Here is a 25,785-nt window from a genome sequence, read left to right as displayed (position 1 = left end):
AGACATTTTGTAGCTATGCAACCCTGGACAAGTCACTTCACTCTGTTGCCTCAGTTTCCTTATCTGTAAAATGAGCTGGAAAAGGAAGTGACAAACCATTCCAGAATCTTTGCCAAGATGTTCTCCACCAGGGTCAACAACACTACTGTTCTTGTTGTTGGGGGAGGGAGGGAGGGAGGGAGAGAGGGAGAGAGAGATACAGAGAGAGAGAGAGAGAGAGAGAAAGAGAGACAGAGACAGAGAGAGACAGAGAGGGAGACAGAGAGAGACAGAGAGAGAAAGACAGACAGAGAGGGAGACAGAGAGAGAGACAGAGAGAGAGAGAGACAGAGAAAGAGAGAGACAGAGAGAGGGAGGAAGAGAGAGAGAGAGAGAGAGAGAGAGAGAGAGAGAGAGAGAGAGAGAGAGAGAGAGAGAGACAGAGACAGAGACAGAGAGAGAGACAGAGAGAGAGACAGAGAGAGAGAGAGACAGAGCAATGAGCTTTTATTAAGTCTGGCACTATGGTAAAAGCTGGGCATACAAATACAAGGAAAGAAGGATGTTCTAATGGGTAGCTGGAAATGGGAGAAAGGTGCCCTAGAGGGGGCAAAGCAGCTGGCAAAGAGGTAAATTCCAGAGAAGGAGTGGAGTAAGAAGTAAACGTGAGAGCAGGATGAGAGCCCTGCATGTAATGGTGGTCCAGGCTACTGAATCCCAAACAGGAGGGTGGAGGCTTTTCCAGGTTCAGAAGGAACCTACTAAGAAGGTAAAGAACAAACAGGGAGATGAGCTGGGAGTCTATGTAAGAAAGCTCCCCAAGCAGTTAGTGCCCTGCAAGCTACCGTGTTACTTGGTTAGAAGCTGGCGCTGCAAAGTTAATGGCAAACTGAATTCCCTCCAGTTCACAAGCTTCTAATCATGACCGGCTGGTGTTTATAGATCTAATGCCAATAAAGGCGTCCAAAAACGACAAATGTAACTGGATCAGAGAGTATCTGGCTTTCACTCACTGTCAATTAGAAACAAAATGATGGATTCCAGATCTTCTTCAGAATTGGTGCATGTATCAAATTTCTTCTCTTCCCCACCTTAGCCTCTGCAATGCAGCAGGAAGGGAAGGGGCACAGGGTTAAAAACTCATTAAGAATGAAGAGAAAAAACCCATGTTGTTTCCTCACTGTGCGCATTTCTAAATGGTTCCAGTTTCTGGACTTTTCATTTCTAAACCTTAATGTTCCTCTCCTAATGGAAACAGATTATTGGGTGGAGAAGGGGAAATGTTGCATTTTCACAGGATCTTTAAAGACACAGAGGCAGCATTCCGAAGGCCAGAGAAGGGGCAAGAAAATAAACTAAGAGAACTCTGTCCAAGTTCACCCTTGTGTCTGCCCCCAAATCGTGCTCCGTATAGACACAAAGAGACGGCAATCAGTCTGCTGATGGGAGCTATTAACTACCCAGCATGTGATAGCCTTAACACAGGGCCCTATAGAAGACAGAACTTAAGAAGTCTGTCCCTTGTCCTTGAAGGGTCAAAAAAATCTAGACAAAAGCAACACATATAGGACACAACCAAGGATGGCATTTGCAAAGTAACAAATCAATAATTTCCAATGAATATATGTCACTATAAACCGAATCTAAGAGCCAAAGGGTACTGAGAACAAGAACGAATCAATAGGCTGGTGGGGATCCATCCCAGAAGATTGTGAAGTGAGATTGGTCATGAGGAAAGGGAAGAACATTTTAACAAGATACAGCTGGCAAGAGCAAAGGTGTGGTGGCAGGACACATTGCTCCTCAGGGGAAATGGAAGGTAAATCAGTCTAACAGGCAAGCAGGTGATGTGAGAGAAGAGGAAAGAATAAGGATTCTAAGTCCAGGTGAGGATGGCTGAGAGAAGGGTCTGGCTTACATATGAATTTAAGTCAGACAATGTTTTCAAGCTGATAAGGGAGCTAACAAGGAGGAGTTCAAAGTAGGTAATTACAGAAGTTAGATGCAGAATGGAATGTAACAAGGAAGGACATGGGGAGACAATTAGAACTTTTAAGTAAGTTTAGGAAAAACCTTAGAAAACATCTTTTTGGTTCTCTCCTTCTTATAAATGAAGAAAATGGGACCCACTGAATGCAGTATGACTTACCCAAGATCACCCAGAAAATAAGTAGGGGGCCAACCACACTAGAAAGCTAAGGTTTTCAAAGAGATCATTAGGAGAAAGAATGCAATCCACATTGACAAAAAGAACTATGGGAGTAGAAACACAAAAGAAAAAACACATGACTTATTACTTGTATATATGAGGATGTGATTTGGGGTTTCGGCTTTAAAAGATCGCTCTATGGCAAAAATGAATGACATGGAAATAGCTATCAAGTGACAACATTTGTACAACCCAGTGGAATTGCTTGTTGGCTCTGGGAGGGGGGGCGGGAAAGAAAATGATTCACAGAAATATAAACATGGAAAAATATTTAAATAAATAAATGAAATTTTTAAAAAGCTTAGGTTTGCCCCATATCTATGGTCTCCTCCAAAAGGACAGAAGAAAAGTATCCATTGTAGATCAGGGATAGGGTAGATACTTAAAAATTAGAGTCAAAAGCATACAATGATTAAGACTTAAACATGAAGCAATAAATTATGTAGTGTACAGGCTATAGAGTACCGTAGGTACTCCTGGATGCTCTATCTTACCTTGTTTTCTCTTCCTAGCTTTCTGATCATTTCTTTTCAGTCGCCTTTGTTAGTTCTTCAAATATCTCCCTGCTCATGAACATAGGCACCCTTCAAACCCTATACTGGACTCTCTTCTCATCTCACTATAAACTCCCTCCACTGACAATCTCATCAGCCCCCATGGCTTCAGTTTTCCTTTATGCACCTTTGGGTGCATCTCAAAAGTTACATATCAGTTCTCAACTCTAGCCCAAAGGCCCTGACTGCATTCTGGTGTCACCTCCACCAAAACATCCCACAGGCATCTCTAACTCAAAATCATGATCATCTCCCACCTACCTACCTTTCATCTCTAATGGCACCACCAGCCTCCTTGCCACACAGGAGTAAGATCTTCAAATCATCCTTAATTCTTACCTTTCCTTCAATAGCTAGGTGGCCAGTGTTGGACTTGGCAGTCAGGAAGACCTGAATTTCAGTCACTCGTTCGAGCCCTTATTTGCTGGGCAATCTTGCCAAGCACTTCAGCATCTATATCATCCTCACCTAAAAAATGGGTATAAGTGCACTTACCTCCCAAGGTATGTGTGAAGATCAAATGAGTCAACACTTATAAAGCACTTGGAAACCCTAAAGCACAATGTAAGTGTTTAGTCGCTATCCATTCAGTTGCCAAATCTTGTTGATTCAACATTCTTATCATCTTTCATGCCTATTTCACATCTATCCATTCACTGGGTCCCTGGCCTAGTTCAAGCCTTTGGAGCTACACTACTGTTGTAGCCTCAGACTTGATCCCATGCTTCTAGTTATCTCCCTTCTCAAATCCATCTTCTACACAGCTCTACTATTGCACCGAAAGCTTGTCATCATGTGGCCCCACCTCACTGGACTGACCCAGCTTCTTGGTCCATGCCTTTGTTCTATCTTTTCCTTCCTGCCTAGAATGCCTTCTTTCTTCACCTGTTTCTTGGAATCCTTGGTTGCCTTGGCACCCTGGCTCAAGTACTACTTCTTGCAGGCAGCTTTTCTTTCTCCCATTCCACTCCCCCTTCAGCTGGCCTCCTCCACCGGGCTTCCCCTCCTTCTCAAGCTCATTTTGTCTCTGTTCTGTATGCTCCTGCACACTGCATGCTGCCTCCTCCTCCTCCTCAGCTGGAATGCAATCTCTTGGAGAGCAGGCCTTATTTGGTTTGTGTCTTTGTGTCCCCACCATCTAGCATAGTGTGCCTCATACACAAGAGGCACTTGAGTGCTTGCTGATAGATTGATTTCTGAATTTTTAGGAAAACAAAGAGCAATGAAGACCTTGGGTAGACCGAGTAGTAGGCTTTTTTAATTTAAAAGTTTCATGGGCTTCCACCTCCCCTTTTAATGAGAAAATCTGATTTCATGAACTCAAAAATATCAGTAGAAATAATGGGCCCCAAATACCCACAAGCCCAATTTGAGCATTTCCTCTGAACAACGACAATGCATAAATTCTCCATCATATCTCAGCACCTGCCGGTTGGGGGGGGGGGGGAGGTGTGAAGCTCACTACCTGGAATTATTTGATACTAGACACTTCTGACCAGCTATTTCATCCCAAACCATAGGAGTCCTCACCTCTGTGACATGGAACACAGCAGGAAGGGAGTGTGGGCAACTCTGAATTGGTGGTTGAGAAAACATACCTCTGTATACTTGGGCTTACTAGCCAATGGGCAGCATGGTTTGAGTTGGGCTTATTGGCATTCTTTGAATGAAAAGTTCTTTCAGCTAGAAAAGTGAGAAACCCTGAGAGTTTGAGATAGCGCGTAGGGTTATATCAAGGGGGAAAATACCCAGGTAAAGGTCTCAAATGGCACATACCAGAAGGATGGCAGGTCTCGAAATTCTGTTGAACCTGGTCTTTGAAGCTCCTAGGAGCCAGCTATGCAGGAGGGAAACTCATGTTGAGGCTACACAGGCCTAGTTGCTTTATGGAACCAAATAAGGGGCCCTTTCTCCAGGGTGGTCAAACACACAAATGCCTTTTGTCAATTGTAGAGTTTGGGGACTGATTTGCATAATAGAGTCCTACACATTCCCATTGTAAACCTAAATACCTCATCATACTCAATTAAAATAAAAGGAGTGTGGGATACTTTCCTGGGCCAAATTCTCTACTCTAGTGTCATTCAGGTGAGTATTGGAGAACTCCATTGACTCATCTTTTGCACTGGGGTAGAATTTCAATCAGTTGTGTTGACAAAGGTGAAAGCAGAAATGTGGAACTCCAGCTCTCCTCTTCTGGCTTTGCAAAATGCTGGTTAGTGCCCCCCACTTCCTTACCCCTCCTCGCCACCCTGCCCCTGCCCCTGCCCCAAATAACAATGAAACTTGCTTTTTCCTTCATTTGAGCAGTCACTGACCTATATGTAGACAACAGTTAACTCCAATATTTGAATCCTCAAAGACAAGTGACCCGAGTTAAGGGGTATCGTTCCAGCCCCAGGGGAGATGCCCAGAAGGTAGAGCCATATCTAACACCCCTTGCAGCTTGCACCAACAGACTGAAACAAGGAATCCAGGCTTCACACCTCCAGGGATTCTCCTTCCTTCTCCCCCAGCTTAGAGAGGACTTCCCCCTGGAGGTTTATGTAGGTTAGTTAATAAGGCTCATTAATGCTGGGCTGCTGTCTTTTACTTAGCACTTCCCACAAATTGGGCCAGAACCTGCTGGATTAGAAAGCTGCTACCAGGGCGTACTTGGGGGCACTTTGGGCCACTAAAGTAGCAGGAGAGAACGAACCGAGAGTGAGCTGCTATGCTAAATGATGCCCAAATGACTTGCATCTTCCTCTCCAATTTGTTAATCCTTCTTAAATATTTATGAAGCCGTAGGTAGAAAACAGTATTAGCCTTCCTTCTGGAGCTAAGAAACTGAATGCACAGAGGACACCGTGCAAGATTTTCTTGGGGCTCCCAGCAGGTTGGTGGCAAGAGTAAGGCCAGACCCCCTGAGGCTTGCTGTGAGATGGGCAGCCATCCTACCTTCTGCCACTTGGCTGGGCATGAGTAGGCGGTTTCAGTGAGCACCTGCTCAGTAGAGCCTAGTTGAGTTTCCTGATGAGATTTCCCCCTGAAGGTGTCTGCACTACAAAGAATAGCTCCGACAAGACAACAAAAAGCAGAGTATTGGAAGTGAATGAGCGATGGTAAGGATACCATCCAGGACTGAGTGACTTTTTCTTTTCCTCCATCAGCTGTGTCTACCCCCAAGACCTCCTGCACATGTTAACTTGGACAAAGTCCCATGGCAGCCTGAACCATGAGGCCAAGTGTACCTGTATCAGTTACCAGAAAGAATCTAAGGCTTGGGCTCTGGAGCAGAACTAGGATTTCTACTGTCAGGTCTGCTGGCAGAGTGAAGAGGGAGTAGAATTATTTTCAGATGAAGGCCCCTCGAGCTAGAAGCTTGGCCTCTTTAGGCCTCAGCCCCTTGGCTTCTTAGAGAAGCACAGAATAGCTTCTCTTTGGCCCATACTTGCCCTCATGCAGAATGCTGGCTTCATCACTCTTCTGTTTCCCAATCTTTAGTGGTTCTTTATAATCCATTACATCCAAACCAAACTCTTCAGCTAGACATGCAGGACGGTGCCACAACTTTCCAGCTCCTATGCCAATGCACTACTCTTATCCACATACTCTAGTCTCTACCAGAACTGGACTATAGGAAGGAAGGAAGGCTGAAGAGAAGTCTTCTGCTCTTACGCAGCTCCGCAGCCCATGCTGTTGGTCCTGGAACTTGGGGATTTGCCTATCTCAACTCCTTCCTTTTCTCACACTTGACCTGTCTTACCTTCTGGGGCCCTGGATCTGGTACTGTGCTCTGCAACACAGGAACTTCACTGAGGTTTTTTTTCGTGAATACTTTTCCCTCCAGCCAAGGCTGCCTCTATGCTGCCACCACATGGTCTAGGAAGGGACTGCGAGGAGTCTGAAGACCAGAAAGGTTAAGTGGCTTGCCAAGGCATTGCAAGGTTAAGTGTCAGGGCCAGGACTTAGCTGGTGCCCCCCAGCCCTAGATACTCGCTCTTTCCTAGGCCACCACAATCAAGGAACTTGACCCTTCAGCCTCTGTTTCCTCATCTGTATAATGGGGCTAAGCCTGATCTCTGAGCTTCAAATGAGGAACAGCATAGGAAGAGCTTTGAAAACTTTAGAGCAGTAGATATATGTCAGCTACTATTCTGTCTTCCAGACAAAAGAAAAAGGAAACTGGGTCAAAATGTGTCAGCAGTTTGGAAGCACCTAACTCAGAAAACACACCCATGTTCAAACAGGAAAATTTCTTCCCAAACATCTACAATACCTTCAAAGGAGATCAGAAATGGTTTTATGCATGGTTCGGTCAAATAAATTGATGTGAGGGGCAACAAATAGTCCAGTAGATGGGTTTCAAATAGCCAATAAGAGATCGACATCAACTGACAAAATATCCATACCCTCTCCAATATTTCAGGAAAGTATTGTGATTCCTGCCTCATAAAGGTACTATCTTGAAGGGCACTCCAGTAGTGCACATGTTCTAACAGGTATAAGCAAGCTGGAGAATACTCTAGTATATCCCTAGCAACAAATGTCTGCAGTGACCCCCATTACATATGTCTACCACCACTTGCGCTAGCTCTCCACAAACTTAACTGAAAGACAATGGAGATGATGTTCCATAGCGTTCAAATTTCAAATAAAATCTTCCCAATTAACTCTGAAATATGTATTTAAATTTCTCATGAATTTAATTTGTTTCCATATCACTTTCATTTGCTGAATATTTCTCTACCTCTCTTTCCACTGAGCTATCCCTAGGAGCCTAAATATATAACTAAGAAAGAAAGGGAGGAAAAGAAACCATTCAGTCAAAGTAACCAGGACATCAATGAAGACTGACCGTATGTTCAGAGTTTTGCACTCACAGTTCCCTGCCCCTCCAAAGAAAGGACATTAGTGTATTTTAATTTCTTCTATGCATACACATTTGGGTATAATTACACAGCATTCAGGACTTTATTGCCTGTGGGCTGTTGGCTGACCTCCTATGCAGTTCTGGTGTGGAAGATATCACTTACTGTAGTTTCCCTTTGGATGACTGGATCACTATTGGGTCTGCAAATGAACTTAAGAGTTTTGCTGGAGTAGGCATGTGGGAGCGGAGACAGGTAGCCTCTGCTTCCTATTCAGGGCAGCTCCATTAATTTCCATTAAAAATTTCGTCACTAAAAATGTGCAAAGTTGAAAAATTCTGAAATCCCTGCAGATCATGTATAAATATAACACTGTTACCCAAATGGCAAAGAATTTCATTTCATCTTAGAGTCTCACCTTTCCCATTAGGCCAAACTCCACCTCACTTAAGAATCCCTCTTAAGACCCACTCCAATGGAACCCAAGTCAGTATGCATTCTGATTTGGCCCTCAAAATAGAGCAATTCACACTAACTCCTTGATTCCTCTGCCAAAGACAGACTACAGATCTTGAAATAGTTGGGGAGGTTTTCCAGCATTTATCTTCGCAGACACAGTTATTGAGATATGTGGGACATCAAAGTCCATCATTGATAATCTCTTACATTCATCATTACAAATCTCACTTTCCAATGATTGTCTTTTAGTAGAAGCTCCAGTACTCAAATTACCTTCCACATTTGTCACTCAAGAGTTCTCAACATTCCTATATTGTGCACGAAAAAGAAAGTTCACTATCTTTGGGGGGGGGTGAACTAAAGCAGACCCTCTTAAAATTGTCTCAGCATTTTTCTCCTCTGTAATTCAATCAACAAACATTTATTAAGCATCTACTATGTGCCAGGCACTGTGCTTAAGTGACAGGGACAACAAAAGAGGTCTTCAAAGACCTCACAAGCTAACGGGGGTGGTGGTCTAACAAGCAAAGCTATATGAACCAGCTATATACAAGATAAATAGGAGATAATTAAGAGAGGGAAGACACTTAGAATTAAGAGGGCTTGGGAAAGGCTTCCTATAGAAGAAAGACTCTTAGGTGGGACTTAAAGGAAGCTAGAAAAAAGTCAGGAGGTCAGTGTCACTGGATCAAAGAATATATGGTGGGGAGTTGGATATAAAAAGACTGGAAAGATAGGAGGGGGTCTAGGTTATGAAGGGCTTCGAATCCTACACAGAGGATATTACATTTGGTACTGGGGGCAATAGGGAGCCCCGGGTGGGGGGAGAAGAGGAGGGAGAAGGGGGGGGAGGGAGGGAGGGAGGGAGGGAGAGAGAGGAGAGAGAGAGAGGAGAGAGAGAGAGAGAGAGAGAGAGAGAGAGAGAGAGAGAGAGAGAGAGAGAGAGAGAGAGAGAGAGAGAGGTGTGGTGGATAGTTGAATGGAGTGGATTGATTAAAATGGGAAAAGACTTGAGGCAGGTGATCCACCAGTAAGTATTTAACACAATCTGAATTACACAAATTTAATTTTACATGTAATTTGATTATATAAAATTAAAAAGCTTTTGTACAAGCAAAATCAATGCAGTTAGAATTAGAGGAGAACCATTTTACAGGAGAAAATCTTTCCAGCAAATATCTTTTGATAAAAACCTAATATCCAAGATATGCAGGAAATTGGCACACACACACACACACACACACACACACACACATGAATAAGTCACTTTCATAATTGGTCAATGTTTATGAGTGAGCTATCAACAAGTGTATAAATGCATGCTCCAAAACACCTGGAACACTGTAGGCACTTAATAAATGCTAGTTGACTGACTTTTAAGATAAATGGAAATTCAGGAGTTCTACTTAATACATATTATTTGACAAAAATGACCAAAAAAAGACAATGACCAGACAATGTCAGAGAGGCAGGGAGAAGTCAGGTACACTGCTACACCATTTGGGGGAGTAATTTAGAATAATGCTTAAAAAATCATTTAGCCTGGCATATCCTTTGACCTAGTGACTGACTACTAGGCGTATGCCCCACAAGAGATCAAAGATCTTTTGTATAAAAATACTGAGAGCAGCACTCTTTGTGGTATCAAAGCTTTGAAACAAAGCGACTGTCAATCAGGGAAATGCTGAATGAATTATGATATATGAATAGAAAATATTGCTATCATAAGAAATTAATAATGTGAAGATTTCTTATGTCCAATTTCTATGATGTCTACAATAATGTAAAGGGGGGAAATTACTCTGAAAAACTTCAGAAATCGAATCAACAGAGTGACCAATCGTGATTTTGAAAGACTGATGCTGAAATATGCCTCCTCCTTTCTTGGCAGTAAGATAATGGATGAAATGTATAGATATACATATACGGATAAGATATCTTTCCAGATAGAGCCAATATCTTGATTTCTCTCAATTGACAATATTCATTAGTTACAAAAGAGGTTGAGAAGTTTATGATGAATGAATCATGAAAGCAATTAAAACAGGAGAATCAATAAAACATTAAAAATACACATATAAAATAAAATGTTCAAAAAGGGGCACAACAAGGAAATTGTGTTACTACCTATATTTAATTATGCAATTTCAAAAAGCCCCAAAGGAGTTCACGGTTTCATATATGTTGTCTCTGTGTTCTTTCTATTTTAAAATGCTTGTATTTGTTGACAGGTTTTAAGTTTATAACTAAAAAAATAAAATAAAATCAGGAGGCTGGACTAGCAATGGAAAGGTTTATAGCAGGATGTTATTTTTCCAGATAACAGAGCATTAACTCTCCAATGATTGTTTCCCTCTGCCACTGTGCCAGGACATCTGGGAATATAAGAAAATTTGCCTTCAATTCCTTTACTACTAAATTTTGACTTCACGTAAGTGGGCTGCAACCAATCAAACAACAAACACTTATTAACCTTCTATTTTATGCTAGGTCCTCCAAGGATAAAAATACAAAAAAGGCAGGGGAGGGGGGAATGAAACAATCCCTTCCCTTAAAGAACTTACATTGTACTATAGGAGACAAACAGGTACATATATAGGTATATTTTTAAAAGATTCAAGATAAATAAGGCAATTAGGGGCAGAGGGAAAATATTGGTAGCTGGAGAACCCAAGAATGCAAGCCTCATGGAGAAGGAAGAGCTTGAAATGATCTGGAAGGGAACTAGAATCCAAGACACAGAGGTTAGGATAGAATGCACTGCCAGCATATGAGGCATCCTGTGCAAAGACAAGGAGATGGGAAAGAGAGCACCGTTTGAGAGCAGTAAGGCCGGTATGTGTGGACCATGCTGTAAAGTACGTGAATGGGAGTAATATTCAATAAGGTTGGCAGAGTAGGGGTGGGTCAGGATGTTAAGAGTATTCAATATCAAACAATGGAATTCATATTTTATCCTAGAGGTGATAGGGAGTCACTAGAATTTACCGAGGAGGGGAGTAACACAGGCAGGCTTGCACTTAAAGAAAATTGCTTTCGCAGCTGTGTGGAGGATGAATTGGGGGCTCAAGGTAGTTTCCATGCACTCCAGAAGCCGTAGACATCCTGGGAAGATGGGGTGAATGATTGACTTAAATGAATATAAACTGCCTATTTTTTTTTAAATTCAGTGAAAAGTCACTGTACATTAAAACTTTCAAGTGCCTCTTGCACTCTCACCCAAATTACAAGTGTGTTCCCAACGGTTTTCCATGGCATAAAATGTATAAACTTTGTATTGGTCTTGCCTATTACAGTGAATTTGCAAATTTTCCATTTGAAATGTGCAGGGACCTCAAATTCTTAACAGCATTAGCAAGTCCAAGAGAAAATGTGCTCTATTTTCCGCTTTTCCTCTACCTCAAAAATGGGGAAAGGGGCAAAAGCGGACCTCTTCGAAGACAGTAATTTTGTACTTTGCAGACATTTATTGAGTCGCACTTTAAAGAAGATTAGAACTCCAGTTAGAAAATTTAATGTTGAATCCAAATTCTGCCATTTACTGCCTTGTGCCTTTGGGAAATCAATTGCTCAGTAAGCATTTAAAAACCTCTATAAAGGACTAGGCAATGTGCTAAGTGACAAGACTATAAAGGCAAAACTCCTTGACCTCAAGGAGTTTACATTCCAATGAGGCAAACAATATGTTTGTGTCTGTGCATATATATATATATATATATATATATATATATATATATATATATATACACACACACATATGTGTGTAGCCCTCTCTATAGAAGAATACATCAATCAATAAACATTTGTTAAGCACCTACTATGTGCCAGACACTTACACAAACATATGTTAAAGACCCGTTTTCCCTCACTGACATGTAAGCTCTTTGAGCCAGAAGCCTGTTCACTTTTGCCTTTGTGTGTGTGTGTATACATTATATATTATACTTATATAATCTGTATATGCACATGAAAATTATGTACACCCAGAGTTGGATAGCTGGGTGGAGCAGTGGATAGAGCCCTGGGTCTGGAGTCAGGAAGACAAAGTTCAAATCTGACCTGAGAGAGTTACTGTGTGACTCAGGACAAGTCACTTCACCCAGTTTGTCTCCGTTTCCTCATATGGAAAATAAGCTAGAGAAGGCAATGGCAATCCACTTCAGTATCTTTGCCGAGAACCATCCTCTTGCCCAATGAGGTCACAAAGAGTTGGACACAACTGAAAAATGACTGAATGAAAATATCCATATAGTTGTGTATACCTATGTACAAAACTCTCTCCAGGGCCCATTTTCCCAGGATGCAGCGACTGCTCTCAGTTTCTGTGGATGGGCAGTAACAAAACAAAAACTCAATCTTCTAATGATTAGCCAACAGACTTAATTAGCTCTTAGCCACGGTATGGCAGAGCACAAATAGTAGCTAGTAAATGCCCCTCTCTTCCACAAACCTGGGCACACTGGCACAAATGCACACGGGTAGAGTCCTCATGGAGTACTCCTAGGATGCAGAATATCTAAGCCAGCTGCCCAGTTGAATTCTCAGGCTCTACTCTTCTACTCATAGCCTTACTCTTCTCTGCTGTGAGGGGTCATCTTCCTTGAAGCTGCTTTATTGACTTGGAAAAAATTGAAGTTACCAACAACCCGGATGGCTGGACCTCTATCACTATGTGGCCTGCCACCCTGATAGCTGCAGTGTTTCCTCCTGGTTTGGTAGTGCTCTTTCAATGCAACATGGCCACTGAGGTTTGTAATTTCTCCTTATCTCAGTCTCTCTCAAACGTAGCAGCTCTTAGCTACTTAAAGACCTAAAGAGCATGGCTGGTTGGTTTGTTCAGCAAAGCAGTCTTCCCTTCTTAACTCAATTTAAAAAATGTGTTTCCCCTTCCTAAAAGGATAGAGGCATAGATACAGTTCTATATTTACTTGGATACCTCGTTAATACCTTGACATTAAATTCTGAGATTTTTATGACTATCACCTGAGGAAATCCCACATCTTACATAACTGTGTACACACACACAGGTAGGGGTATCGGAACAGGCTTTATGGAGAAGGCAGTAGGTGAGGTCAGACCAGAAGGCACTAGAGATTCTGAAAAACAGGTTAAGAGGAAATGCATTCTGAATATAAAGGCATGTGATGGGAGATGGAGAATCCTGAATACAGAACCATGTTGTACCAGTATGGCTAAAGCAAGGGATCCTGAAAGGAGAGTAATGTGCAAGATTTAAAAGGTAGTTTTGAAGCAATTTAAAGACCAAACAGAGGAGTTTGTAATTTACCTTAAGGATTATAGGGAGCCACTGGGACTCTTTTGCTATTAATTTACTCAACAAAAACATAAATATACAAAGAGGAACAAAAAGAGAATTTTACATGAAATTGATCTTATGTACCTAAGTTGTTTTAAGTGTGTATAAAATTAACTAAATAGTATGAAAATGCCTTCTCGCCTGTTGCTCCCTTCCCATACTTATTTGTCTCTCTACTATTTTTGAAAAATGTCATTAACATTATTTGCTTCTTTTTTTCACATAATTATCACTAATCGGTCTCAACAGCTCTCCACTGCCCAGCTGAAGCCGTCCCTTTTAACAAATAGTCAAGCAAAATAATCAACACTTTGCTCATGTTTAAAAGACATTTGTACTTTTCTATACCTCTAGTCCAGCTCCTTTCTACCAAGAGATGAGAAGCATCCCTCTGAAGTCATTATACTGATAAATCAATAGTATTAAATCTTTCAAAGTTGTTTCCATTTACATTATAAGCATATAAAGGGTTCTTCTTTTGGTTCTATTCATTTCATTACACTCTGCATCAGTTCATTTATGCCATCTAAAATGTTCTTTAATTTGTTACAAAGCACACCAATAGAGTATGAATTTCTAACAACACAAAATTATCCCATCACATTCTCATATGATAAATTGCTTAGTCATTCCCGAAAAAATCCCCCCACAGATCTTTGCTATAACAAAAAGTATTCCTATAAATATTTTCATGCATAAAGAACCTTTCTCTCTGAATTGAACCCTTCTAAGCTATATGCCTCGCTGTAAAGACCCTATGACTGGGGCAAAGAGCATGCATAATTTAATAAGTTTGGGGGATACAATTCCAAATTGTTTTCTAGAATGACTGCTCTTACAGTTCCACAAAAAGTTCATTATTAGCTACAAGAAGACATAAAGAGTAAAACAAGTGACCAGAGACTTCAATATCCCTCTCTCAACTTTAAATAAATGTAACAAATACAAACAATAGGAAAATAAGGAAATAAAGACATTCTTGGAGAAACTAAAAAGAGAACCTTTTAAATGGTACTTCAAAAGAATACACATATTTCTTAGGGTCAAATGAAACTTCTACAAAATTGGCCAGAGGGCACAGAGCTGCATGCCAAAAAAAAGGTAAAATGGCAAAAATAGTTAAAACATCTCATAATGCAATAAAAATAGTCACTGGTCCAGGAATCACAAAAAAAAAAAAACAGAGACCCAAATAGAATTTAACAATGAAATACAAAATAATGAGTGGGTCAAAGAACAAATTATACAAATGGTTAATTTAAAATAAAATGAAATGCTTTCTGGGATCCATCTAAAACAGCCCTAAAGGGAAAAATCATATGACTATAAGCATATATGAACAAAGTAGAAAAACTGAGGATTAATGAAGTGAACATACATTTCAAAAAAAGAGAAATCTGACAAACAAATGTAAAATAAGTGCAAATGAGATCATAAAAATTTGAAAAAAAAAGATAATTTTGGAAACAACTATATGAATTACAAATAAAACTAATACTTGATTACTTGAAAATACTAATAGAGAAACCTTTAGCTAATCTGATTAAAAAGTAGGCAAAAAAATCAACAAAAACCCAAATGAACAAGATGAAATCAAAACAAAACCAGGAGAAATAATAAAATTAATCCTACAATATGTAGTTATATGCAGACAAAATTCTGAACACCACACACACAAAAACAGAGGAATTACCTATATGTGTGTGTGTGTATTTATCTATATCTATATCTATATAAATGCCCAGAATATCAGAATGGCCAGACAGTTTAAACAAATAGATCTTGCTGTAAAGGGATTACTAAAGGAAAAAAAAATCTCTGGTCTTGAAGAATGCCCAGAATTCTGTCAAACTTTTAAGGAGCAACTATTACCCATACCTCACAAATTATTCTTAAAAAGTGAGAAAAAAGCCCTCTACCAGAATCCTTTTATGAGACAAATGTAGTCCTAACATCTAACCCATGGAAAGACAAAACACATGAGGAAGACTACAAGCCTATTGGCTTTATTCATTAATGAATATTGACTCAAAAATTTTAAACAAAATCCTATAAAATAGCCTACATCCAAAAATCCATTATGACCTAGAAAGATTGATATCAGGGATGCAAGGATGGTACAAGATTAGGAAAATAATAATTTTAATTCTTTATATGAAAACCAAAACCTCCAAACCACATGATCACCTCAAAAGATGCAGAAAAAGCCTTTGACCCAGTGCAATGCTTTTTATGCTAAAAATCCTACAAAATATAGATTTAGAGAGACATTTTATTATCTTAAAAATCATCTGTTTAAGACCAAAAACAAGCATCATATGTAAAGGGCAGATACTAGGACCTTTCCTAGTAAATAGAGAAGTGAAGCAAGGATGCCCACTCATCATTTTTCGATATAATTTTGGAAATGTTAGCAATAGCAATAAAACCAGAGAAAAAAGTAAAAGCATAAAGACAGGTAAAGATGAACTAACACTATCCCTATTTGCTTACTCTGTGATAATATAGTTGGAAAATCCTCTAGGGAATCAGCAAAGAAACTGAGACAATTAATAGCTTCAGCAAGGTTGCAAGCTTCAAATTCAACCCTCAAAAATGAACAATATTTCTATTTAATAATAACAAAACACGAGGTAATAATAGAAACAGAACTACTTTATTCCAAATACCTAAAATTATGAATAAAACATCTAGGGATGTTTTACCTACCAAAGCACACATAAAACTTTGATACATTCAATTATTAAGTGCCCCTTAAAGAAATAAAAAATAACTTAAATAGCAGGAGGAATATTCAGTGTTCAATGCTAGGTTGTGCCAATATAACAAAAAGGACGATACTTTCAAAATCAGTTTGTATTTCCAAAGCTATACCAATCAAATTACCCAAATATAAATTGATAAAATAATAAAATTCATTTGAGAAAATAAAACTATCTAGAACATCAATGGAAATGATGAAAGATAAAGTGATGAAAGTGGAATAGCACTTCCAGACTTAAAACTATAAAATAAAGCAGCAATCATCAAAACCTTATGGTATTTTTTTTTTAAAAAAGATAGCTCAATGGAACTGACTAGACACAGTAGGATCAGAAACAATAGAACTAAGAGACCCAGTGTTTGATAAAGTAGAAAACATAAATTACCTGAAGAACTTCTCATTGAGAAAAACTTCTACAAAAACTAGAAAGTAGTCTGGCAGAAATCAGGTTTGGACAAACAACTCCTTATACCATATTCTATGACACATTCTAGTTGAATATGGAATCTTAATATTAATTATCAGAATGTTTTAAAAATTACTAGAGAAGCAGATCACATATCTCTCAGAGATAATATGCATTCTAAACCAAATAAGAGATAGAAGCAATTACAAAAGTTAAAATAGGTAACTTGTATTACTTAAAACTAAAAAGCTTCTGCACAGAAAAAATTAATACACCTAAGATATTAAGGGACGTTTAAGTGTAAAATGGTGGAGGGGGGAGCATACATCTATATTAGCGAGGGATTTCAACCTTCCACTTAAAGAACTAGACAAATCAAAACAAAAAATAAATAAGAAAGAATTAAGGGAAGTGAATGAAAAGCCAGAAAAATTAGAGTTAATAAATATCTGCAGAAAACTGAACAGGGATAAAAAGGAATAAACCTTCTCAACAGTACATGGTACATATACAAAGCCTGACCATGTACTAGGGCAGAGAAACATTGCAAACAAATGCAGAAAGGAAGAAATAATAAATGCAACTTTTTCATATCATAATGCAAAAAAATTTATAAAAACAGCCATGGAAAGGCAAATTTTAAATTAATTGGGAACTAAAGAATCTAATTCTTCAAAACTGGAGGGTTAAAACAGAAATCATAGAAACAGTTATGGACTTTATTAAAGAGGATGACAATGAGGAGACTACATATCAAAATCTATGGGATACAATCAAAGCAGTACTCAGGGGAAGATTTATATCGCTGAGTGCCTATAACAACAAAACAGAGAGGGAACAGATCAATGAGTTGGGCTAGCAACTTTAAAAAAACAGGGAAAGAACAAAATTTAAATCCCCCGATAAAAATTAAACTGGAAATCAAAAAACTAAAGGAGAAATTAATAAAATTGAAAGTAAGAGAACTATTGAACTAACAAATCCAGGAGCTGGCGCTTTGAAAAAAAAAATGTATAAAATAGATAAATTACTGGTAAATCTAATAAAAGAAAATCAAATTAATAGTATCAAAAATGAAAAGGGTGATCTCACCTCTAATGAGGAGGAAATTAAGGCAAGTATTAAGAGCTATTTTGCCCAATTACATGACAATAAATAAAGCAATCAAGGTAAAATGGATGAATATTTACAAAAATATGATTTGCCTAGATTAACAGAATAGGAAAGAGAATACTTAAATAATCTCATCTCAGAAAAAGAAAATGAACAAACCATCAAAGAATTCCCTGAGAAAAAATTACCAGGATTCACAAGTGAATTCTATCAAACATTTAAAAATGAATGAATCCCAATACTCCAACAAACAATGTGACAAAATAGGCAAAGAAGGAGTCTTTTATGATACAAATATGGTACTAATTCCCAAGCCAGAAAGACCAAAAACAGAAAAGGAAAACTAGAGACCAATATCCTTAATTAATATAGATGCAAAAATATTAAATAAAATACTAGTAAAGAGACTACAGCAAGTTATCACAAGGATTATTCATTATGACCAGGTAGGATTCATACCAAGAATGCAAGGATGGTTTAATATTGGGAAAACTATGCACATAATTGACCATATCAATAATCAAACCAACAGAAATCACATGATTATTGCAATAGATGCAGGAAAAGCCTTTAATAAACTACAACACCCATTCCTATTGAAAACATTAGAAAATTTAGGAATAAAAGGGCCTTTCCTCAATATAATAAACAGTATTTATTTAAAACCATTAAGTATCATCTGCAATAGGGATAAGTTAGATGCCTTCCCAATAAGATCAGGAGTGAAGCAAGGATGCCCATTATCACCACTACTATTTAATATTGTACTAGAAATGCTAGCAATAGCATTTAGAGAAGAAAAAGAAATTGAAGGGATCGAAGTAGGCAATGAAGAAAGCAAACTACCACTCTTTGCAAATGACATGACGATATACTTAGATAATCCAAGAAAATCAACTAAAAAGGTAGTAAAAATCATCAATAATGTCAGCAAAGCTGCAGGGTACAAATAAACCCACATAAATCATCAGAATTTCTATGTTTCCAACAAAACCCAGCAGCAAGAGTTAGAAAGAAACTCCATTTAAAACCATTCTAGACAAGATAAAATACCTGGGGATCTACTTGCCAAAACAAATCTAGGAATTATATGAACATAACTACAAAACACTCTTCACACAAATAAAACTAGATCTAAACAACTGGAAATGAGCTAATACAATAAAAATGACAATCTTACCTAAATTAATTTACTTGTTCAGTGATATAACTATCAAACTACCAAAACACTTTTTAAGAGAATTAGATAAAATTATTACAAAGTTCATCAGGAAAAACGGTCAAGAATATCAAGGGAACTAATAAAAACTATGAAGGAGGGAGGCCTAGCATTACCATATATCAGACTATACTATAAAGCAGTGATCACCAAAACTATATGGTACTGGCTAAGGGACAGAAGGGTGGATCAATGGAATAGACTTGGGGTAAATGACAGTAGCAAGATAGTGTTCGATAAACCAAAAGATCCCAGATTTTATTTGACAAAAAACTGATGGGAGAATTGGAAAACAGTATGGGAGAAATTAGGTTTAGATCAACATCTTACAAAGATTAACTCAGAGTGGGTAAGTGATTTAAATATAAAGAGGGAAATTATAAACTAAATTAGGTGAACATAGAATAGTATATCTGTTATATCTATGGAAAAGGAAGGAATTTAAGACCAAGCAAGGGATAGAGAACACTAAGAAATGTAAAATGAATAATTGTGATTATATCAAATTAAAGTTTCTGTACAAACAAAACCAATGCAAGCAAAATTAGAAGGAAAGCAACAAGTTGGGGAAAAATTTATAACAAAAACTTATGACAATGGTCTCATTTCTCAAATTTATAAGGAGCTAAGTCAATTGAACAAAAAATCCATCTATTGTCCGATTGCCAAATGGGCAAGGACATGAATAAGCAGTTTTCAGATAAAGAAATCAAAACTATCAATAAGTACATGAAAAAGTGTTCTAAAATCTCTCATTATTAAAGAAATGCAAGTCAAAACAACACTGAAGTACCATCTCACACCTAGTAGATTGGCCAATATGACAGTAATGGAAAATAATAAATGTTGGAGGGGTTGTAGCAAAATCGTGACACTAATGCATTGCTGGTGGAGTTGTAAATTAATCCAGTCACTCTGGAAGGCAATATGTAATTATGTGCAAAGAGCTTTAAAAGAATGCATACCCTTTGATCCAGCAATACCACTACTAGATTTATATACCAAAGAAATCATAAGGAAAAATATTTGTACAAAAATATTAATAGCTACTCTCTTTGTGGTGACAAAAAAAACTGGGAAATGAAGGATTATCCCTAGACTGGGAAATGGCTGAATAAATTGTGGTATATGATAGTGATGGAATACTATTGTGCTATAAGGAATGATGATCTGGAGGATTTTTTATGAAGTGGGAGAACCTCCATGAACTGATGCAGAGTGAAATGAGCAGAACCAGGAGAACATTGTACACAGAAAGTAAAACATTGTGGAACAATCCATTGTAATGGACTTTGCTACTAGTAGCAATGGAACAAGCCAGGACACTCCTGAAGGACTTATGGGAAAGAACGCTAACCACATTGGGAGAAAGAACTGTGGGAGCAGAAATGCAAAAGCAAAATATGATATCACTTATCACATGTATATATGGGTATGTGATTTGGGGTTTAGGCTTTAAAAATTGCTCCACAGCAAAAATGAATAATATGGAAATAGGTGTTAAGTGATAACATTTGTACAACTCAGTGGAATTGCTTGTTAGCTCTGGGAGGGGGGAGGGAAGAGGGGAGGGAGAGAAAATGAATCATGGAAATATGGAAAATATTTAAAAATAAAAATTATAAAAGATCAAAAAATTCTAAAATAAGTTAATGTAACAAAATTATAAAGAGCAAGTATGAAATAAAGATAAATGATAAGATACTCCTAACACACACACACACACACACACACACACACACCTGCTTTGAGGAGCTAAGAAATGCACAGATATTGCATATTTATATGTTTGGGGATTTTTTCAATGTATCTATCAATTGTGCTCATTTTTTCCTTTTTAAAAATACTATTTGTTATATGGGATGGCTCTGAGAGGAGGAGGGGGAAGGATTTGGGGGATAACAATGATGTAAGTAAAAGAAGATAACAAAAAACCCTTTTTTATAGACGACATCAGTAATCCTATGTATTTAATTTTATATATTTAAAAATGATCCTGAGGTGGGGTTCATAGGCTTCAACAGACTAGTGGCCAGAGGGGTCCATGATACCAAAAAGGTGAAGAAACCTTGGATATTGTTTTCATTGCTTTCCAGTGTTCCCAGAATTTTTAATTAACCTCATTTTACAGGGGAAGAGATGAGGGTTCGTAGAAGTTAAATGACTTTCCCATCATTGAAAAAGGAATAGCCACTAAAAGCAGGGAAACCCAAGTTTTCATGAATCCAAGTCTAGTACCCTTTCCATTATGCCACATTGCCTCTTGAAGAAAGGTGTTTGTTCTTATCTTCTTTTCTTCTTGCCTACTCACAGTGGCCAGATTGGCTTACAGAACAAGAGCCAAGTAAGCACTAACCATCTTTCTGCATATTATATGGCTGTTTAACTATTAAGGACTTAAAACAGAGGAGGAGATCAAATGAAGGAGGCCTTGGAAGCCTCAAGAATCAAAGAGAACTTTGGGAAAAGAATCAAATTGGTATCTTGCTGGGAGGAAGAAGCAGAGGGATTTCTCTTAGCATGACCAGCATCCTCTGCTATATATCCATGATATTGCCAAGATTCACTCTTGCTCGTCTTCTTTCTCTATAGGGATCTTCTCAGTAAAATAGGCTAGATGAAACTGTGTATATGACATTTATCTAATGTAGACTATGCAAAATCCTAGAGGTAGCTATCATCTTGGCCAATGCCAGGTCATTTTCATACACTGAATTTCAAAGGTAAAAGTGTCCCCCAAATCCTGTAACGGTATCATTCTAGGAAAGAACTCCCTCTATTCGGGAAAGAGCTAGCTACCACTCACTGCTCTCTACCACACTAGGAAATTTTTACCTTATGAGATATCATTCCTTCCTGTATGCTGCTATGTTTAACTAGCATGTAGCTAATTAAGGGTGTAACCACAAATATATCTCAATTTCCTGAGCTCTTTTTTTCCTCCCAGCCACATGCATTGAATTTTATGTTTTGTTAGACTGATTATGGGTACATATATTGCTCAGGAGTTGGTATATGTTGTATTTTTTATTTAGCTCAAAGGCGGTGCTTAGCAAATAGCAATTTGAGTAACATGAGCCATGGTAAAGAAACCATCAGGAACTTATGAGCTAGCAATTATTTTGCATGAAAGAAAGAAAGTGAGCCAGTGTTCATGTAGTAGCTGCTTTATGCTGCTGCAAGCAAACCTAGTTGGGCAAGTCCCACCTGCTGTAATATTGTTATTCTGATGCTCTCCTCTTTCTCCAGTTGTTTTTCTGTCTTTGCATAATTATCTCAGAGTATCCTGTATTCTATCTCTTTGCTCTCTCTTGCATGCAGAACATGTTTCCTGCAATCTGTTCTCTTTTCCCAGAGTGTCTTTCTTAAAGAAATCAGTTTACATTGACACTGAGTAGACAGTAGAAAAGTCCTGCTGGGTGCCCTCACCATAACCCGATTTCCTTCCTATTTGTTCCAAGGGAAATGGTTACCTGCAGTGTTTAAACACACTTTTAGACTGCTGATTCAGAACTAAACAACTTAAAAAGAATACAAAATGGAATTTGTAGGATCATTGGGAATGTTAGAACTCCTACTCAAAGCATTTTTGAATGGTCCTCAGAGTTATTTTTATGTGGTGACCATAAAGTGTGAGCATCAGAAAATGAAAACCTTTGCCGTAGACGTGCCCCATGAAGGAGACAAACATCCTGATGTTTAAGCTTTTTATTCAAATAAAATGATTTCCACAGTTCTAAAAAAGACTTCCTAGATAGATCTGTCTCATTCTGAAGACACCTACTTCAGGAAGGGTCTGAAGAGGTCCCGAGAAGCTTGCAGGTGGAGCAGGCCAAAAGTTCTCCATAACAGAGAATTCTCTGGCTAACCACTAAGGGAGGAGGGAGACAGCTACCAGTTCTCTCTCACCTAGGTTCTTGAAGGAAAGGCAATTCCTGCCCCTGAAAAATCACAAACAGGTGACTGATCCCCTCTATGGAGGACCAAGAATGAAGTGAATTATAAACCCAGAGCAATCTGGCAGCAAGGGGAGCTCATATGGTAGTTCCCTGTTCAGGATCAAGCTTCCCTTCCACTCAGGTTGTCAATGAAGCATTTCACCATAGCAATAAGTCCACTTATGCTGAAAAGACCTTGCTCTATGATCCTCCCCAGCAGTCTAGCTGAGCTCACAAGCCTTTCCCTCCTGTGTCAGAGCCAATACTACAGGTAGATATATCTAGCTAGCTATCGAGATGACTGGGGCGGGGGGAAGGTGTGTGTGAAAGGTCGAATTTTATCTGCCGCTTTAGATATATATGTGTGTGTGTGTGTGTGTGTGTGTGTGTGTGTGTGTGTGTGTATTAACTGCAGAGAAAAAACCACTACAACATGATACATGAAGACTGATCTTGTAGTTGAGTCAAGTAACCTATAAGGGCTAAATGGGGTAGCTAGGTGGCTCAGTGAGTCAGTCATACCTAGAGATGGGAGGATCTGGGTTCAAATCTGGGGACTCAGATATTTCTTAGCTCTGTGATCCTGAGCAAGTCACTTAAAACCCCCATTTCCTAGCCCACGTCTCTCTTTTGCCTTAGAAACAGTATACAACAACATTTCTAAAGTGGACGGTAAGGGTTTAAAAACAGACAAGGGCCATAGTTTTCAATAGTAAAACTTACCTATTTACCTAGGACATTGTAAGGATTTGTACTGGCTATGCTTGGCATACACCAAAGAAAGATTTCATATCTGAGATCCTAAGAGACTCAGTTGGATTGATGTCTCCAAAACTGGACACGTTGCAGATATATGATACACATATATGACAAGAATTGCCCTTGCCCCAAATTAAGACACAAAGAAAAGTAACTTTATAATGAGATTCTAGTTAAAAGGTATATGGCTTTCCTGAAGTTTTAGGACCTTTTGTACACATGAGGCATCCTACCAGGGATATCACATGGTATAATTTGCATAAGGAAATAAATAATATGGCATTTAGTTTTCCATGCTATCAAAATAAGTTCTATACATAAAACCCTCTACAGGATATCAAAGGAAAAGGAGAGAATTAATAAAATTTAGCCTCTACCTTCAAGAAATTCAAACATACACGTAATCAATTTTAAATAATATAAAAATATGGAGTAGTTGACTTATTTTCTTTTACTCTTTTCAATTGACACCAATGATTCAAAGCAGCTATCTGACATAAGAACCTAGCAATATTCTCCCAATGATACTGAATACTAGTTTCTAAAGAATCAAAATGCAAGAGACTCAAAAATACAATGGAAGATCACAGTGGTCTGAGTTATGTGGGCAGCAAGATGGTAGATAAGCCACTTTTTTCTAGGTCTCATTTACTCTCTAACACAAATAAAAAAATAACCCTAATAAAAGACCAAGCGGGGGGAGTCCTGCCTCCCCAAAGGGTACATATACAACAAAGGCTCATACCTGCAAACCCTAAATCTCTCACATGAATAGAGGCTTACAAATATACGTACCAACCAACAAAACGGAAGAAATCAGTAAATAAGCAAAATGAAATTACATTTAAAGTAAGAAATACAGATTTTCCAAAGTTAACATGCTCAATAGAAGTTTAGAAAACAAGAAGCTAAAACAAGAGAGAAGATCCTAAAACCAGAAAAGATGAAAATAAAATCTCAGATTACAAAGCTCCATGAACAAAAATAACAAAAGTGAAAGCATACCTAATAGAACATAGAATCTTATGGAATTCCAAGAGAAAATAAAACAAGCAGAAGCTCCATAATCACTCAAAACAGAAATGAAGTCCACTAAAAAGAAATTAGGAATGAATAAAGGTCAGAAGATAGCACTCAAAATGAAGTTTTTAAAACTAAATGACCAAATTAGGACAAAAATTAATTCGATGTGATATGGTCATTAGGAAGAACAATTATGGGTTGAGAAGAGTTCAGACAGTAAAAATGGACTAAACAATTTAAGAAACAAGATAATTTCTACCACACCAAGATACTTCAATGCAATATTATTTTTCTCACAAATAAAAAACTTCTAAGAGGGAAGATCTGTAAAGTCAATGACTTAGAAACAGGTTAGCAGAGAATGTTCAAATATTATGCTTCAAAATCAGAACACCAAGAGATTAAAGATGTGGATTTTGCCTACAAGCATAAAATAAAACTTCATGATTTGGTGGTATAATTCTAACCATTTAAAAAAAGCCATTGGGAATTATGGCCCCCAGATCACTTAATTATATATATATATATATATATATATATATATATATATATATATATATATGTGTGTGTGTGTGTGTGTGTGTGTATATATATATATATATACACACACACATACACATACATACACAATATCCTTTGAACAACCAAGCCATAAATGAGATCCCTAAAAACAACAACATAAAACCTGACCAAAATCGAATGGCCTCATACAAGAAAGCTACCAAATATTTTTAAAATTATGAATTCCAATACTACATAAATGATTCAAAAAAATAAGTAAAGAAAGAATCCTACCAAATTCCTTCTGTGAGATAAATATGATCTTGATATCTAAACCAGAGAGAGACAAAACAGAGAAAGAAAAGTACAGATCAATTGCTCTAATTAATATTGATATAAATTTTTTAAATAAAATAGTAGTAAAGAGATTAAAACAACCTATCACAAAAATATACACTATGATTAAGCTGGATTTACACCAGGAATTCAGGGCTGATTCCATGTTAGGAAAACTATAAATATAATTGATAATATCAACAAGAAAAACAACAAAAACCTTATGATAATTTCTTTAGATTTAAAAAAAGCTTTAGGCAAAACCCCCACCAATTCTTGTTTGTTTCTTTTTTACTCTTTCTTGTCTAAAAAAACCTAGAAAGTAGAGATGTAAATGAAGCTTCTCTTAAAATGG

At 37.8% G+C, this 25,785-nt stretch overlaps 1 protein-coding gene across 23 annotated transcripts in view; it reads right to left on the bottom strand.

Moving 5' to 3' along the window:
• LOC100010218 (casein kinase I-like) overlaps positions 1-25,785 on the bottom strand; it is a 347,880-nt gene that overhangs the window by 14,899 nt on the left and 307,196 nt on the right. For 3 of the 23 annotated variants that reach the window (XM_056809241.1, XM_056809249.1, XM_056809250.1), the window contains one exon: positions 25,389-25,424. The exons of the other annotated variants lie outside the window; for them this stretch is intronic. The gene's annotated coding sequence lies outside the window, so the exon portion shown is untranslated. The remainder of the gene's footprint in view (positions 1-25,388; positions 25,425-25,785) is intronic. 23 annotated transcript variants of the gene reach the window in all.

Source organism: Monodelphis domestica, chromosome X (genome assembly GCF_027887165.1).
Source record: "Monodelphis domestica isolate mMonDom1 chromosome X, mMonDom1.pri, whole genome shotgun sequence".
Classification (NCBI taxonomy): Eukaryota; Metazoa; Chordata; class Mammalia; order Didelphimorphia; family Didelphidae; genus Monodelphis; species Monodelphis domestica.
This window is presented reverse-complemented; position numbering and strand designations above follow the sequence as displayed.